General features: G+C 45.8%; 1 protein-coding gene across 1 annotated transcript in view; it reads right to left on the bottom strand.

The window, feature by feature from the left end:
- Positions 1-15,458, bottom strand: part of ARHGAP24 (Rho GTPase activating protein 24) — a 408,313-nt gene that overhangs the window by 358,358 nt on the left and 34,497 nt on the right. The window lies entirely within an intron of this gene.

Below are 15,458 nucleotides of genomic sequence, written 5' to 3'. Positions count from 1 at the left end.
AACATGAGCACCAGAGCTATGCTCTCCCCTGGTTTCTGGTTTCCAGAAACTGGTATTCGTAAGCAAGGTAAAGCGTGGGTGGCACGTGGCACTATGGTGTAATCCACTGAGCCTCTTGGACTTGCCAATCAGAAGGTCGGTGGTTCGAATCCCCATGACAGGGTGAGCTCCTGTTGTTCTGTCCCAGCTTGTGCCAACCTCAAAGTTTGAAAGCACGCCAGTGCAAGTAGATAAATAGGTACTGTTGCAGCAGGAAGGTAAACGGCGTTTCCGTGAGCTCTGGTTTCCATCAAAGTGTCCCATTGTGCCAGAAGCAGTTTAGTCCTGCTGGCCACATGACCCGGAAAGCCGTCTGTGGACAAACAAAGGCTCCCTCGGCCTGAAAGTGAGATGAGCGCCGCAACCCCATAGTCGCCTTTGACTGGACCTAACCATCCCAGGGCCCTTTACCTTTACCTTTACAGTAAGCACTGTTGCCTCCAACTGTGGAGGTTAGAGCATAGTTAGTAGCCTCTCTCTCCTATGAATTTGTCCAATCTTTGTTTGTTTTTAAGTGATCCAGGTTGGTTGTCACTACTGCCTCCTGGGGAAGCGAGTTCCATAGTCTGGCTATGGTGAGCATGGTTCTTTCCCCCTAGTCATATAATTCTGCACAACAACCCTGTGAGGTGTGTTAGGCTGAAAGGCTGCCACTGGCCCAAAGTCACCCAGCAAGCTTCATGGCCGAGTGGGGATTTAAATGCCCACCTCCCAGGTCCTACACTAACTCTCTAATCACTACACCACACTGCCTCTTTACTGCCCTACCTGCCCCTCAAAGCAGCCAGTTTCTTCCAAATACTGGTGGAAAACTTCCACGCTCCACTCCTGCCTGTGCAATCTACTTTCATGGCTCCAGGAACCTTTATGTCCCAGAGCTATGACATTGTTGCTCAAGTGGAGACCCCTAGTTTCCATGCAAGGCCCCTGAACCACATTTGGAAAAGCTGGGAGGTTCCAGTGAAGCCCAGTCAGGTTCCCCTGAGAGCTTAGCACTAAAAGATGCTGGAGAAATATGCACAGTTTTATCTAGCATTTATAGAATCATAGAACTGGAGAGATGGAAAGACCACAAGGGCCATCTTGTCCAACCCCCTACAATGCAGGAATTTCAACTAAAGCATCCACGACAGATGGCCATCCAAGCTCTGTTTAAAAATCTCCCATGATGGAGAGTCTACCACCTTCCAAGTTGTCTGTTCTGTTGTTGAAAGGCTTTTACCGACAGAAAGTTTTTCCTCATTCTAAATTATGTCACAGTGCTGGTGTGAAGGTAACATGGGGCATCTTGTAAGTTCCTAAAAAGAAGGCCAGGGTCTGTATATATAGACAGTATTTATGTGTTCTGTACAGTGGTGCCTCACAAGACGAAATTAATTCATTCCGTGAGTTTTTTCGTCTAGTGAATTTTTCGTCTTGCAAAGCACGGTGTCGGAAAAGTTTTGGAAAAGCTTCAAAAATCACCAAAAACCTCAAAAAAGGCTACCACACCGCGTTCTATGAGTTGCTCCTTGAGGTCAAGTCGCAACTGTATTAACGGTGTTAAGAAAAAGGAAACAAACTTGCAAAAAACGCAAGACGTTTACATCTTGCGAAGCAAGCCCATAGGGAAATTCGTCTTGCGAAGCAGCTCAAAAACCGCAAAACCCTTTCGTCTAGCGAGTTTTTCGTCTTGCGAGGCATTCGTCTTGTGGGGCACCACTGTATTTATATATTCTGCAAAGTGATTTACAGAAAGAATAAAACAATGACATTATCACTGTTTTAAAGAAAACCACTTAAATCTTTCTAGAATAATTAAGATCAACAATAAGCTAAAAAAAAACAAACCAGATTGATACACCTGTCATCCTTCTGCCTATCTTGAAGCAGTAATGCTTCTGAATATCGGGTCCTTTTTGTGGATTTCCCACAGGTATATGGTTCTCTGCAGTGGCTCCCCATCTGTGGAATGCCCTCCCCAGGAGAGTTTGCCAGGCACCTTCATTATACACCTTTAGGCGCCAGGCAAAAACATTCCTTTTTAACCAGGGCTTTGGTTGACCTGATGGACATCCCACACCCTTTTAAAAAGTGGTTCTTTTGGGGGGGTATTATTGGGTTATTGTTTTTATTTTGATTTTATATACTATGATCTCTTTATGTGAACCACCCTGAGACCTCCAGGTATAGGGTGGTATATAAATTCTAACAACAACAACAACATGGCTGGCCACCATGAAAACAGGATGTTGAACTTGGCCAGCCATTATGTTATTGATTGATCCTTAACTACAACAGCAGGATTTTTTGCCTAATCATTAAGCAAGAAGTGGAGTCAGCCTCCCCATGTAGAAGAAGAAGAAGAAGAAGAAGAAGAAGAAGAAGAAGAAGAAGAAGAAGAAGAAGAAGAAGAGGAGGAGGAGTAGTAGTAGTAGTAGTAGTAGTAGTAGTAGTAGTAGTAGTAGTTTGGATTTGATATCCCGCCTTTCACTCCCCTTAAGGAGTCTCAAAGTGGCTAACATTCTCCTTTCCCTTCCTCCCCCACAACAAACACTCTGTGAGGTGAGAGAGGCTGGGAGACTTCAGAGAAGTGTGACTAGCCCAAGGTCACCCAGCAGCTGCATGTGGAGGAGCGGGGAAGCGAACTCGGTTCACCAGATTACGAGTCCACTGCTCTTAACCACTACACCACACTGGCTCTAGCCCCTCATGTCCCCCAGGGTCCCTGGTGTCACCTCGCAGAGCAGGATGAGGAGGAGCCTGAAGGATGCTCACCAGGGATTTCTTACACCAGGGATCGAACTGGGATCTTCTGTGTTGAAGGGCAGATGCTCTACCACTGAGCTCTGCTCCTTCTCCAGAACCTAGGACCTTCTGCATGCTACCCTGATTGACTTGTAAACACTGCAGAGGGTACGGTTTTGACACCACTCCGCAGAACATCAACGCTCCCCTTTGGTTAAGCGCAGCCGATAGTTTAACAACTTTGACAGCAGCTCAGAGGCTCCGAACGAAATAAAGCAAACAGTAGGAGAATGTCTATAACATGCTAAAAAGGGAGGGGACTTGCGCAATTAGATGCGAAACGCAGCAGGATACCTCTGCTTGCCTGAGGCTTGGTTTGCTGCCAGCCACCATCTCCCAGGGAGGCCTTGCCAGAGTGACATAAGTAAGAGAAAGAAGCCTTTAAGTGGGTTGGGAGGGCCTCCAGCAGCAAGGAGCAAGGCAGCTCTCTGATGAGGTGCTCGTACTGGGGGGAAACCTGTAGGTTATGGAGGGAGGCAATTGGCAACCCTGAAACAAGTCGTTCCCCCCCCCCCCCCGCAGCTGTTCTCTTGCATCTTTGCATGAGCAAGAAAGCCCCACGAATGCACAAAACACCGCTGGTTTAAAAGGGGATAGGAAATTGCTGCTTAAAAGCTAGGCTATCCCAGGGAGCATTTCCAATTACACAGAAAGAAATGAGGGGCAACACATAAACTGACTAGATAAAAAGATGAAGAAGAAAAGAATTGCAGGGGGGGGAGAAGGCAACATAAAATAGACTCTTCCAGTTGCAAGTGGAGATAATGCAAGGAGCCCTTTGGGAACAGCATGCCAGTTTTGCTGGCACCATCATATACATGCAAGGTTAAGACGAAAGAAGACTGGCAAATCAAGTTAATGGAATATGCCAAAATGCTGAAACTAACTGGAAAGCTCAGAAACCAAGATGGCAAGAAATTCAGAAAAGAATGGGAAATGTTTATTGTATATAAGTGAAAGTGTTGTAAACAAGTTAACACATTGGCAGGATTTTAAAGAGACTTGTAATTTTAGAGATATAATAGGAAAAAATGAATGTTTTTTTTAATAGTAATGATATGCAGTTGAAAAGGAAAATTAACAGGGGAGGGAAGTCAAGGGATTTGGAGAATGCCTATTTTCCTATTTGAAATTGTTTTGGCATATAGTTGTGTGTGTGTGTTTGTTATTAATGTTTTTGTTGTGGTGATTTTTACTTTTGTATGGTTGGAAGAAAATCTAATTATATATATATATATATATATATATAGCCTTTTCCAGCCTGATGCCTACCATATTTGCTTATTCATTTTATTGCATTTATATACCAGCTTTTCTCCATAGTTCACTCCCACCTCCTTTAACCCCCATAACATGCCTGTGAGTTAGGCTAAGCTAAGCGGCAGTGACTTGCCCTCAGCTTCATGGCCAAGTGAGAATTCAAACCCTAGTCTCCCAGGTATTAGTCCAACACTAGCCAATGGCCAGGGAAGATGGGTGATGTAGAGCACTTTGAGGAAGTGCCATAGCTCAGTGGTAAGACTTCTGCTTCGAGTAGGGCTATGGTTGAATAACATCCTCTTAACAAAAAACTGAGGCAAGATGGTAGCAGCAATTTAGAAAAGTTGTTTACGCAGGCCCATTTCCATTATGTCTTCTTCAGAAAACCTTCTCGGAGCCAATTTAAACATCACCCTGCCCCAACGCGGTTGGAAAGCACTGCATAATGTATAAGGGTGTGATCCTGTGCATATGTATGGACAGACACTGCCGCCTTTGTTTCGTTTGACAACTCTTGAAGGTGCCTGTTTGGCTCCTGGCATGGTACCATTATGCACCCTATACCAAAAGAAATTGATCAGTGATGGAAATGATAGAGCAGCCTGGTCTGTTACTCATTAAACATGAAAACTGGCCCCTGAAAGAGGTCTTTCCAGAAGGACAGCTCTCTCCATCAGCCACAGACTCCTGATTTTCCATGTTTCACTTCCAGCCTAGGGCAGCTATTCCACCTCTTCTTCTAGCCACCACTAACCACTGATTTTCATTACTTGTTGTTGTTTAGTTGTTTAGTCGTGTCTGACTATTTGTGACCTCATGAACCAGAGCACGCCAGGCACTCCTGTCTTCCACTGCCTCCTGCAGTTTGGTCAAACTCATGCTGGTAGCTTCGAGAACACTGTCCAACCACCCCGTCCTCTGTTGTCCCCTTCTCCTTGTGCCCTCCATCTTTCCCAACAGGGTCTTTTCCGGGGAGTTTTCTCTTCTCATGTGGTAGCCAAAGTATTGGAGCCTCAGCTTCATGATCTGTCCTTCCAGTGAGCACTCAGGGCTGATTTCCTTCAGAATGGATAGGTTTGATCTTCTTGCAGTCCACGGGACTCTCAAGAGTCTCCTCCAGCACCATAATTCAAAAGCATCAATTCTTCAGCAATCAGCCTTCTTTATGGTCCAGCTCTCACTTCCATACATCATTACTTAGCTGTTTGTTTTAAAAAAGTGATGGGGTCTTCTCTCTCTCTCTCTCTCTCTCTCTCTCTCTCTCTCTCTCTCTCTCTCTTGAACGATATCAAAGGAGCAATCCATTGGGTGGATAAAGGATTGGTAAGTTGTGTGATTACTACAGCAAGGTTAACTTGAGCAAAACAGGGGAGGTCTTACAACCTTCCTTCCTTCAAATAGTGCTTTGTTAAACTGTGGGATGCAGAATGGGAACAGGCCACAGCTCAGTGGCAAAGCACCTGCTTGGCATGCACAAGGTTCCAGGTTAAATCCTCAGCGTCTTCAGGTAGGGATTGAAACCATCCCTGAAACCCTGGAGAGCTGCTGCCAATCAGAGTAAACAATATTGAGTTAGATGTGTCAGGATTTTTATCCATCTGTGCTGCTCCAGCAGTAGCACTATGTTTGTGTATATCATGTGAGTGTCTGAGAGAGTGTGAGACAGGAAGTCTCAGAACTGTTGGAAGTTAGTTTCACTTCTGAATGTGTTGCTGTTTCTGTCCTGGTGCTCAAAGAGCACAGATGTGCTGATGGATTCTGTATATAGACTGTAAAATAAAGTACAGTGGTACCTCAAGTTAAGTACTTAATTCGTTCTGGAGGTCCGTTCTTAACCTGAAACTGTTCTTAACCTGAAGCACCACTTTAGCTAATGGGGCCTCCTGCTGCCGCCAAAGCACGATTTCTGTTCTCATCCTGAAACAAAGTTCTTAACCTGAGGTGCTATTTCTGGGTTAGCAGAGTCTGTAACCTGAAGCATATGTAACCTGAAGCGTATGCAACCCGAGGTACCACTGTAGTTTAGAACTACTGGTTGACTCTTTCTTTAGCTATGATATGCCAGAAGATGAGCGTGCTCCTCTCAGGAGGGAGGGGTCGCTTATCACAGGTCTCTCTGGACTGAGGGAGATTTATAGCCAGAGGGTGACCACCAGAGAGACGTCTTGGGAAGTTGGCGGCCTTCCCGGGCATGTTTCCAACAAGATGGACCAGTGGTCCGACTTGGTACAAGGCTTCCTATATCCAACACATTGCATCAGAAGCAAGAATAAAAGATAGCATACTGCTGAGGTTAACTGGAATCCAGTTTCTGAACATTGCAAAAACACATCCTTTTAAAAAATAATAATAATAATCCTGAAAATACATCAGTGTAATTGTTAGAGGGTCAGACTAGAACCTGGAAGATTGGGGTTCAAATCCTCGCTCAGCTATGAAGCTCACTCGGTGAGGCTAGTCTCTGCCTCTCATCTTAACCTACCTCTCACAGGTGGGGATTAAATGAGAGTGGATGGAAGCACATACTCCACCTTGAGGTCTTTGGAGAAAACGGTGGGATCTAAATGCCATCAAACAATGTTATCAGGATATGAAAGTGTGTGTTTTAGAAATGGAATGCATTGGTTTTTGAGGTTCCGGAGGGTTTGGAGACCCTCTGGAGAAGGTTTTAAGAGGTACAACAGGTGTTGAAGAGGAGGAAGATGATGTCCCTCTGGATTCCATGCCGTGCATCTGAATTGTGAGAAACAGAAAATATTTCTTAACGAGTAAAAAATAATGATGGGGATAATTGGGCCTGAGTGCTATGAGGAGGATAATTTTTGGTGTTTTGCTCCCAGCAGAAATGCTTCATTACGATCAAGGGAAGCGGTGGGGGAGGGAGATTCGGAGAAAAGCAGACAAGTGGAACTTCACATCTCATGGAAGCGGCTTACAGAGTTTCTGGACATGTGGGATGTTATGTAAGTCAACAGAAATCCTGTTGCTCCCCTTGCTCATTTACACATCTGCCAACTTTCCCCTTTCCAGCTGACAGTCTTCTCATTTGGAGTGAGTCTGGAAATACGGCCAAGAATGTATTTATTACTACTGCAAATTCTCACAGTGGAAACTCCCACTGAGAATGAATTGAATTCACTGTTCAGTTTTAGGAAGCCCGGCTCTAGCCAAGGCCTTGAGTTCATCTGCTTTTTTGTTGCTGTTGTTGTTCTCTTTAAATGATCATTTGATGAGCCTTCCCATTCTCGCTGTAACCACTTGTAGCAATGGAGAGGGGGAATCAATGAAGAGCCCACAGCATATGCCTTGCAGGCAGGCAGGCAGGCAGGCAGGCAGGCCGGGCGTCCGACTTTGATCTCCAGCTCAGAGAGGTAGCAGGGCAGGAGAACAGTCTCCGGCCAAGAACTTGCAATCAAAATAGACAGGACTAGCCTGTCTTGTTTCTGTCTCGCTCACACTCAGCCATAGTGTTTTGAGCAGACTTCTTTTTTGAGAGCATGGACAAAAAAAACACAAAAAAACAACAACCCACTTTTAAACTGCATGCATTTTGTCTGCCCCTTTTACATAAAACATCCTTTTGAAACCTTTGAAATATATGTATTTGTCTGTAAAACAGGAATTTTGCAAGCATCTTTTATACATTATAATACAGTGGTACCTCGGGTTAAGAACTTAATTCGTTCTGTAGGTCCATTCTTAACCTGAAACTGTTCTTAACCTGAGGTACCACTTTAGCTAATGGGGCCTCCCGCTGCTGCCGCCACGCAATTTCTGTTCTCATCCTGAAGCCAAGTTCTTAACCCGAGGTACTATTTCTGGGTTAGTGGAGTCTGTAACCTGAAGCGTCTGTAACCTGAAGCATATGTAACCTGAGGTACCACTGTATACAAACTTTTGTGTGACATTTGTGCACACCCAGAACGCATCGCAAAATCTGGAGAAGTGTGCATGATCTGCTTTCCAATCCACAAGTAAGTGTGGCAACATCAGATTACAGTGGTTGGTCCACCCCAAAAGCAGACCAAATGAATTCCCCTCCCATCTTTAGTGAAATCTGTTGGGGTAGCAAATTCAGTCCCCCAGCTGTGGATACGAGAGTGAAGGGTGTCACCAAGACTGTGCCCTTTCCAAAGAGCAAGCTCCCCCACCAATCTTATTTGGCCTTAAAGGATACCTAAAATACTAATTACAGGTAGGTAGCCGTGTTGGTCTGCCGTGGTCAAAACAAAACAAAAAAAATTATTTTGTTAAAATACTAAGCGAGTGCCCTCTTGAACCAGTGTTTGTTAATCAGATTTAAAACCTGCCTTCAAAGCCGAAGGAAAACAGAAAGGAAACAGATTTTCTCTAGAGACAGTAGATTCTCCTTTGCTAGAGGCAATGGCGACCATCTATCAGGGATGCTGCAAGTCAGCAGTCTGGAACCTCTGAGGCCACTTCAGCCAAGCCATGCCCATCAAACATGATGCCAGGTTTGGGGAAAGTAAAGGCACAGCTAGGCCACAAGTCGGTTTGCTGGCACTCTGATCAGTTTATTAGTAAACCATCCTAACTCCATGCAATGCCCCAAAGTCGGTTTGCGGTGGTAGTTTTACAACCAGCTGGTCAATTGTAGCTTGCAAAGCACAGAGGAGCCATGCCTTTACTAGCAAAGTTCAGTTTCAAATTGTGTGGGACCCAAAAATGGGTCATTGTGATGACAGATGATTGACACATGAGTGGCCTGCAGCTGGTGGGGCGGGGTTGGAGAAATAAGATCAAATTCCCCACCTCTGATACATTTCCATTTCTGCATTAAGTAGCGGGTCATAGTAGATGATTCCCAAGAACCCTTTCAACTAACCCAGAACCAGAATTCCATTTTCTAACTCTCTCACAGTGTCTGACCCTGTCGTAGCTTCATTCTGAAGTCTCAGTACACCTGTCCTTTGCTCGCTCGCTCTCTCTCCAGTTCCTATCTTCTTTTTCCCAAAGCTCATATTTGCTAATAATATAATAATTATAATAATTTATTATTTATACCCCACCCATCTGGCTTGGTTTCCCCAGCCACTCTGGGCGGCTTCCAACGGAACATTAAAAACACAATACAGTATTAAACATTAAAAACTTCCCTAAACATAGCTACATTCAGATGTCTTTTAAAAGTAGGATAGTTGCTTATTTCCTTGACATCTGATGGGAGGGCGTTCCACAGGGCGGGTGCCACTACTGAAAAGGCCCTCTGCCTGGTTCCCTGTAACCTCACATCTCACAGTGAGGAAACTGCCAGAAGGCCCTCGGAGCTGGACCTCAGTGTCCAGGTTGAACAATGGGGGTGGAGACGCTCCTTCAGGTATACTGGACCAAGGCCATTTAGGGCTTTAAAGGTCAGCGCCAACACTTTGAATTGTGCTCAGAAATATACTGGGAGCCAATGTAGGCCTTTCAGGACCAGTGTATGGTCTCGGCTGCTCCCAGTCACCAGTCTAGCTGCCACATTCTGGATTAATTGCAGTTTCTGGGTCACCTTCAAAGGTAGCCCCATGTAGAGCGCATTGCAGTAGTCCAAGTGGGAGATAACTAGAGCATGCACCACTCTGGCGAGACAGTCTGCGGGCAGATAGGATCTCAGCCTGCAAACCAGATGGAGCTGGTAGACAGCTGCCCTGGACACAGAATTGACTGGCGCCTCCATGGACAGCTTGAGTCAAAAATGACTCCCAGGCTGTGCACCTGGTCCTTCAGGGGCACAGTTACCCCATTCAAGACCAGGGAGTCCCCCACACCCACCCGCCCCCTGTCCCCCCAAAACAGTACTTCTCTCTTGTCAGGATTCAACCTCAATCTGTTAGCCGCCATCCATGCTCCAACCGCCTCCAGGCACTCACACAGGACCTTCACCGCCTTCACCTTCCATTTGTTTTGAGGTGGACCACTTTCACAAGCAATCGTGTTCAGAAGACTCTATGCCATTCCCCCCACAAAGCGACTGCCAAAAGCCCTGGTCTCTTCAAGCCTAGACAGAATCAGATGATGGCAGCCATTGTAAATTGTGGTTTGTACATACCGACTGTGCGTGTGAGAGAGATAATGATTTAACGCCTTCAACAAAAGAAATTTTAAAATAGCGTTTACTATTACTCTGCCACCTTCATTGTCTCTCTTCTTGTTTTCTTACACATCTTGTTCTTTGCATTGGGCTATTCCTGTCTGTGCAGGGAAGCAGAATCTTGTAAATGTAATGCAGTTGTTTGGGGCATTTATTTTCTTCCACAAACAGCGTTCTCTATTTATAGCATTACCTACACGAAGAAGGAAGAGCAGAGAAAAGGACAGAGGGTGTGCAAAGGCAGATGTGGCAAAGATGAGGATGTACAGATCCATGGTGTTCTTCAATGCTGCTTTAGTTGGATTTACCTGGGATATAAGGTAGCCAGGTCACAACCCAGAAAGTCCCCCTGTACAGTGGTACCTCGGGTTACAGACGCTTCAGGTTACAGACTCCGCTAACCCAGAAATAGTACCTCGGGTTAAGAAATTTGCTTCAGGATGAGAACAGAAATCGCGCAGCAGCAGCAGGAGAAGGCCCCATTAGCTAAAGTGGTACCTCAGGTTAAGAACAGTTTCAGGTTAAGAACAGACTTCCAGAATGAATTAAGTTCTTAATCTGAGGTACCACTGTACCTTTAAATTCACCACAAAACAGACTTTCCGTCTATTTGCCTCACTTTCCTGGAGTCTTGCTTACCACCAAAGACAGCAGGGCTGCCATTTTAGCTTTCAGTGGGACGGGTGGTGATGAAATAGGAAGCTGAATCAGACAATTGGTCCATCGAGCTCAGTATGGCAGCAGCTCTCCAGGGTTTCAGAGAGCAGACATTCCCATCTCTACTTGGAGATGCCAGGCTTGCCACATGGTTAAGCTGCACACAGCAGCTGATGACCAATAGCGTAGTCTGGTTTGGACTTATTTGGACATTCTTTTAAGCTAGCCAGTAATTTTTTTTTAAGCTGTTCATTTTAAGAATGTTGCTGTGACTGTTCTTCAAAACTACGTAATGCCATCAAAATATAGCTGCTCCTGAGGAAGGCTGAGGACTCCCCTTTATTGGAGCTTTTTAGGCAGCAGTTGGATGGCCATCTGTCGGGGACTTTTTAGCCGAGATTTCTGCATTGCAAGGGGTTGGATTGTTAGGATTTTGATCTATCCGAGCTGCTCCAGCTTGAGAAAAGAAGTCTGTATTATCTCTTCCTTCTGAGTACTGCTGGAAGTTGGTTTCACTTCTGTATTGTGTCACTGTTCTGTACTGGTTCTGTACTGGTGTTCAGAGAGCACAGACGTACTGATGGATTCCCTGAATATAAGACTGTAAATAAAGTAGTTTAGAACTACAATTGAGTCTTTCTTCTGCTATGATATACCAGAAGACTAGTGTGCTCTTTTCAGGAGAGAAGGGTCACTTATTACTGGTCTCTCTGGACTGAGGGAGATTTACAGCCATAGAGGACCACCGGAGAGACGCTCTGAAGACTTGGGAAGGTAGCAGCCTTCCCAGGGCGTTTTTCCAACATGGACTAGATGACGCTTGGGGTCCCCTTCCAACTCTACAATTCTCCAAAATGATGCTCTTGTGTGGGAGGGGGATTGACTCAATACCAGGGGAAAGTTCTGGCTGCCCCATTCCCCCATCCAGCTCCCCATTTAAGGGAACTACAGAATTTCCAGAGCTCCTCCATTTGTGTCATGGTGGAAGGAAAACACACCAGAGAAAACAAGTAGCATGCTTGTTTTCCCCACTTCCTAAAACACGGGCAGACATGCACACCTCTGCATCCAGGATCCTGCTCAGATGAGAGAATCTTGGAAGGCATTCCTGTTCACCCCCGAGGCACTGTGAGCTGCACCCACTGAAATCCCTACCCATTTTGCAAGCACATAGCCTTAATGTGGAAATCTCACATGACTTTATAGAACAAAGCAATCCCAGTCAAAGCCAGGAATCCTTGATAGGCAACCACCCGGCATCTTCTTACCAACTTCTCGTGAAGGAAAGTCCACCACCTTCTGAAGCAATCATATACGGTAGATATTGCGTTTTTGCTCATAAAGAGTTGACGCCTTGAAGAAAATGTTCCAACTAACATTTGCAAAAAAAGCCTGAAACATTTCTGTTAGGGATTGTAGGAAAAGACCTGCCAAGGAAATTGAGGAATATCTTCATGTATGCGACAACGGCGGCAAGAGTCTTAATAGCACAAGGATGGAAGAACAAAGAAATCCCGACCAAAGAACTGTGGCAAGAGAAAATGATGGACTACGTGGAACTGGCGAAACTGACACACAAACTGTGTGATAAGGACAACTGTGACTTTAAAGAAGAATGGGAACCTTTTACAAAGTATTTAAAGAAACAACAAACTGAGCTGGACTCCTTGGCAGGTTTTGAATAAACATACACAAATTTATTATTGGTAATATATAGATAGATAAATTAAGGATCTTTACAATTTTATAGTATGCACAGATTAACATGTGCTGAAAAACCAGAGAGAGGAGCTGAGGGAAGTCTGGGGGTGGGAGGGTGGGGATCTGGTTTGGGGAGGGGGAGGGGAAAAATAGGGGGGAATGAGGATGATATGTTTTTGATAAATGGTTATGTTGAAATTCTTAATAAAAAATTATATATATATATAAAAAGAGTTGATGCCATCTTTGATTACTAACTGGCAGGCTCCTGTGACGTTGGGTTTACTTGTATGCATTGGGGGAAATCCTATTTTGTGGCCACATGGTGCCCTTCTTCTCCCAGAGTAAGTTCCTCTGAGAGCCTACATTGCTAGTAACATGGCATAATTATTTACTTTAAATTTCATAGAATTGTAGAGTTGGAAGGGACCCCAAGGGTCATCTAGTCCAACCCCCTGCAATGCAGCGGTTCGATGGCCAAGTTTAGATTACAGTGGTGCCTCGCAAGACGAAATTAATCCGTTCCGCGAGTCTCTTCGTCTTGCAGTTTTTTCGTCTTGCGAAGCACGGCTATTAGCGGCTTAGCGGCTATTAACGGCTTAGCGGCTTAGTGGCTTTAAGAAAAAGGAAACAAACTCCCAAGAACTCGCAAGACGTTTCGTCTTGCGAAGCAAGCCCATAGGGAAATCCGTCTTGCGGAACGACTCAAAAAACGGAAAACACTTTCGTCTAGAGAGTTTTTCGTCTTGCGAGGCATTCGTCTTGCGGGGCACCACTGTAGTTAGGTTACATTTATTTATTTTTTAAAGGTAACTTTCCGGTCGCCCGATTTTTCTCCACACTGCTACATTAGCGGTGGTGCAATGTACGCAAGACTATTTCCTTCCTCTCCATGTTGCTTTCTTCCTGTGTGTTTGCAAAGAGATGAAAAACTGCAGGAACTCACAGGAAAAGGCCGTGACCCACCCATCCCCTCCCCCCTCCCTCCAGCCTGCGTATTCTGCTATTTCGGGCATCAACCTAATTACCAGGAGCTGTAAATTAACCAAACCGCTATCCCGCTCCAATTATAAAAGTGTCCTTCCTTGGGCCATTTGTCTTATTTGACCTTCAAAACACAATCGTACCTCAATCCTTCGGTTCTAGCTGGGAAGCTTTGCTAGTGATGTGTGCGACAGCCAATTAAAAATCCATGTGCGTGCGGGACTGTGTGCGGTGCTTTTGAAAGCTATTGTTGTAAATTCTGTGGAATGGTTATTGGAGTGGTTGCTGGTACAAACAAAGGCCTGCTCGAACTATCTAGTGTAGGGTGTTGCCATGAACACAAAACATTCCTGAAGCTGACACCTGACCAAACCGGGGACACAACCTTGGCCTACATTTTGTATATCACTCAGTTAATTGCCAGGGTTTGGCTTGGCTTCCCGTCTTTCGTTTTCTTTACAAGTTATTTGGAAGTTTTGCCAGAATTATTCGAATGATGTATACACGGAGGAGCGCAGGAAACGGCATTATGCAGATGCAGACAAATTGTTCCATCTTGTTCAGTATTTTCTGCACCACGGGGGAGAACCTGGAGCTCATGGTTAGCTCAGTCGGTACAGTTAGAGGTCAGGGTCGAGAGTTTGAACCCCACATTGGGCGAAATATTCCTGCATCGCAGGGGTTTGGACTAGATGGCTTTGCGGTACATTCCAAAACTCTATGATTCCATGGGCCTCCATGTCATGGTCCGGTCTATAGGCGATCGAAGTCCTGGCTGAGAACGTTGGGACCGGGGGCAAGATGGCGGCATGGGAGCAGGAATGGGAGTCCAGAAGCCAGGGGTCCAAGGGTCAGGAAGCAGGGAGTCATGAAGTCAAGGGTCCAAGGGTCAAGAAGCAAGGAGTCACAACGTCAAGGGTCCGCAGGTCAGGAAGCAAGGAGTCAAGGAGCCAAGGTCCGAGTCCGTGTTGTAATGGCAAAGAGCCGAAGGGAAATGGTGACCTTATATCCCTTCCCGGCTCTTGCCACCAGGTGCGGTGAGTTACCAAGCGGCCTCACCTGTGCGGCCATGCCTTGCCTCTCCAGAAGAAACTTAGGAAGGCCCCAGTCCTGCGAAGCCCTACTGGTCACAGGGCCTGGCTCCTACATGCACTCCTGACACTCCAAGAGTTCTAGATTGGCCTGTGAGGCTGTTTGTTTCCCCTACGCTCAGCTCACTTGCCCCATACGTCAGGTCACAGAAAGCTAGGTGTGGCTACCATTTGCTCCCAATTCCTCTGAAAGTAAGGATTGCATTCAGTGTCTTTCCCATTTGTCCAAGACCGGTTAGACCTGGAAGTTTTTGACAGCAGCTGACCCCTGCCACAAGAAGGGCTTTCTTTCTGTGCTGAATTCAGTGCCAAAAGCCAGCCCTGCTTTCCACAAGGAAAGTCGCACAGGAGTTCTTCTTTCGCAGCCACAGTCTGGAATCTTTTGCGGCCCCAACTTTAATTAAAGTCGGAGTTGGAAAGGAAGAATTCAGAGCGCATGTCAAGAGGAAGGAAAAGAGTTTGGATTTGATATCCCGCTTTATCACTACCCAAAGGAGTCTCAAAGCGGCTAACATTCTCCTTTCCCTTCCTCCCCCACAACAAACACTCTGTGAGGTGAGTGGGGCTGAGAGACTTCAGAGAAGTGTGACTAGCCCAAGGTCACCCAGCAGCTGTATGTGGAGGAGCGGGGAAGCAAACCCAGTTCACCAGATTACGAGTCTAGCATTCTTAACCACTACACCACACTGGCTCACTGCCACATTGACTGAGGTGAATGAAAGGCAGGCAGTGCCACCCACTTGTCAGGGGCAGCTCATGAAGGGTGGGCAAGACTTGGACCTGGGAGACCAGGGTTCGAATCCCCACTCAGTCATGAAGCTTGCTGGGTGCCCTTGGGCCAGTCA

The sequence above is a fragment of the Podarcis liolepis genome, assembly GCF_965112155.1.
Source record: "Podarcis liolepis genome assembly, chromosome: 9".
NCBI classification, from domain to species: Eukaryota; Metazoa; Chordata; class Lepidosauria; order Squamata; family Lacertidae; genus Podarcis; species Podarcis liolepis.
Note: the sequence above shows the minus strand (reverse complement) of the source record. Positions and strands in the feature narration are given on the sequence as shown.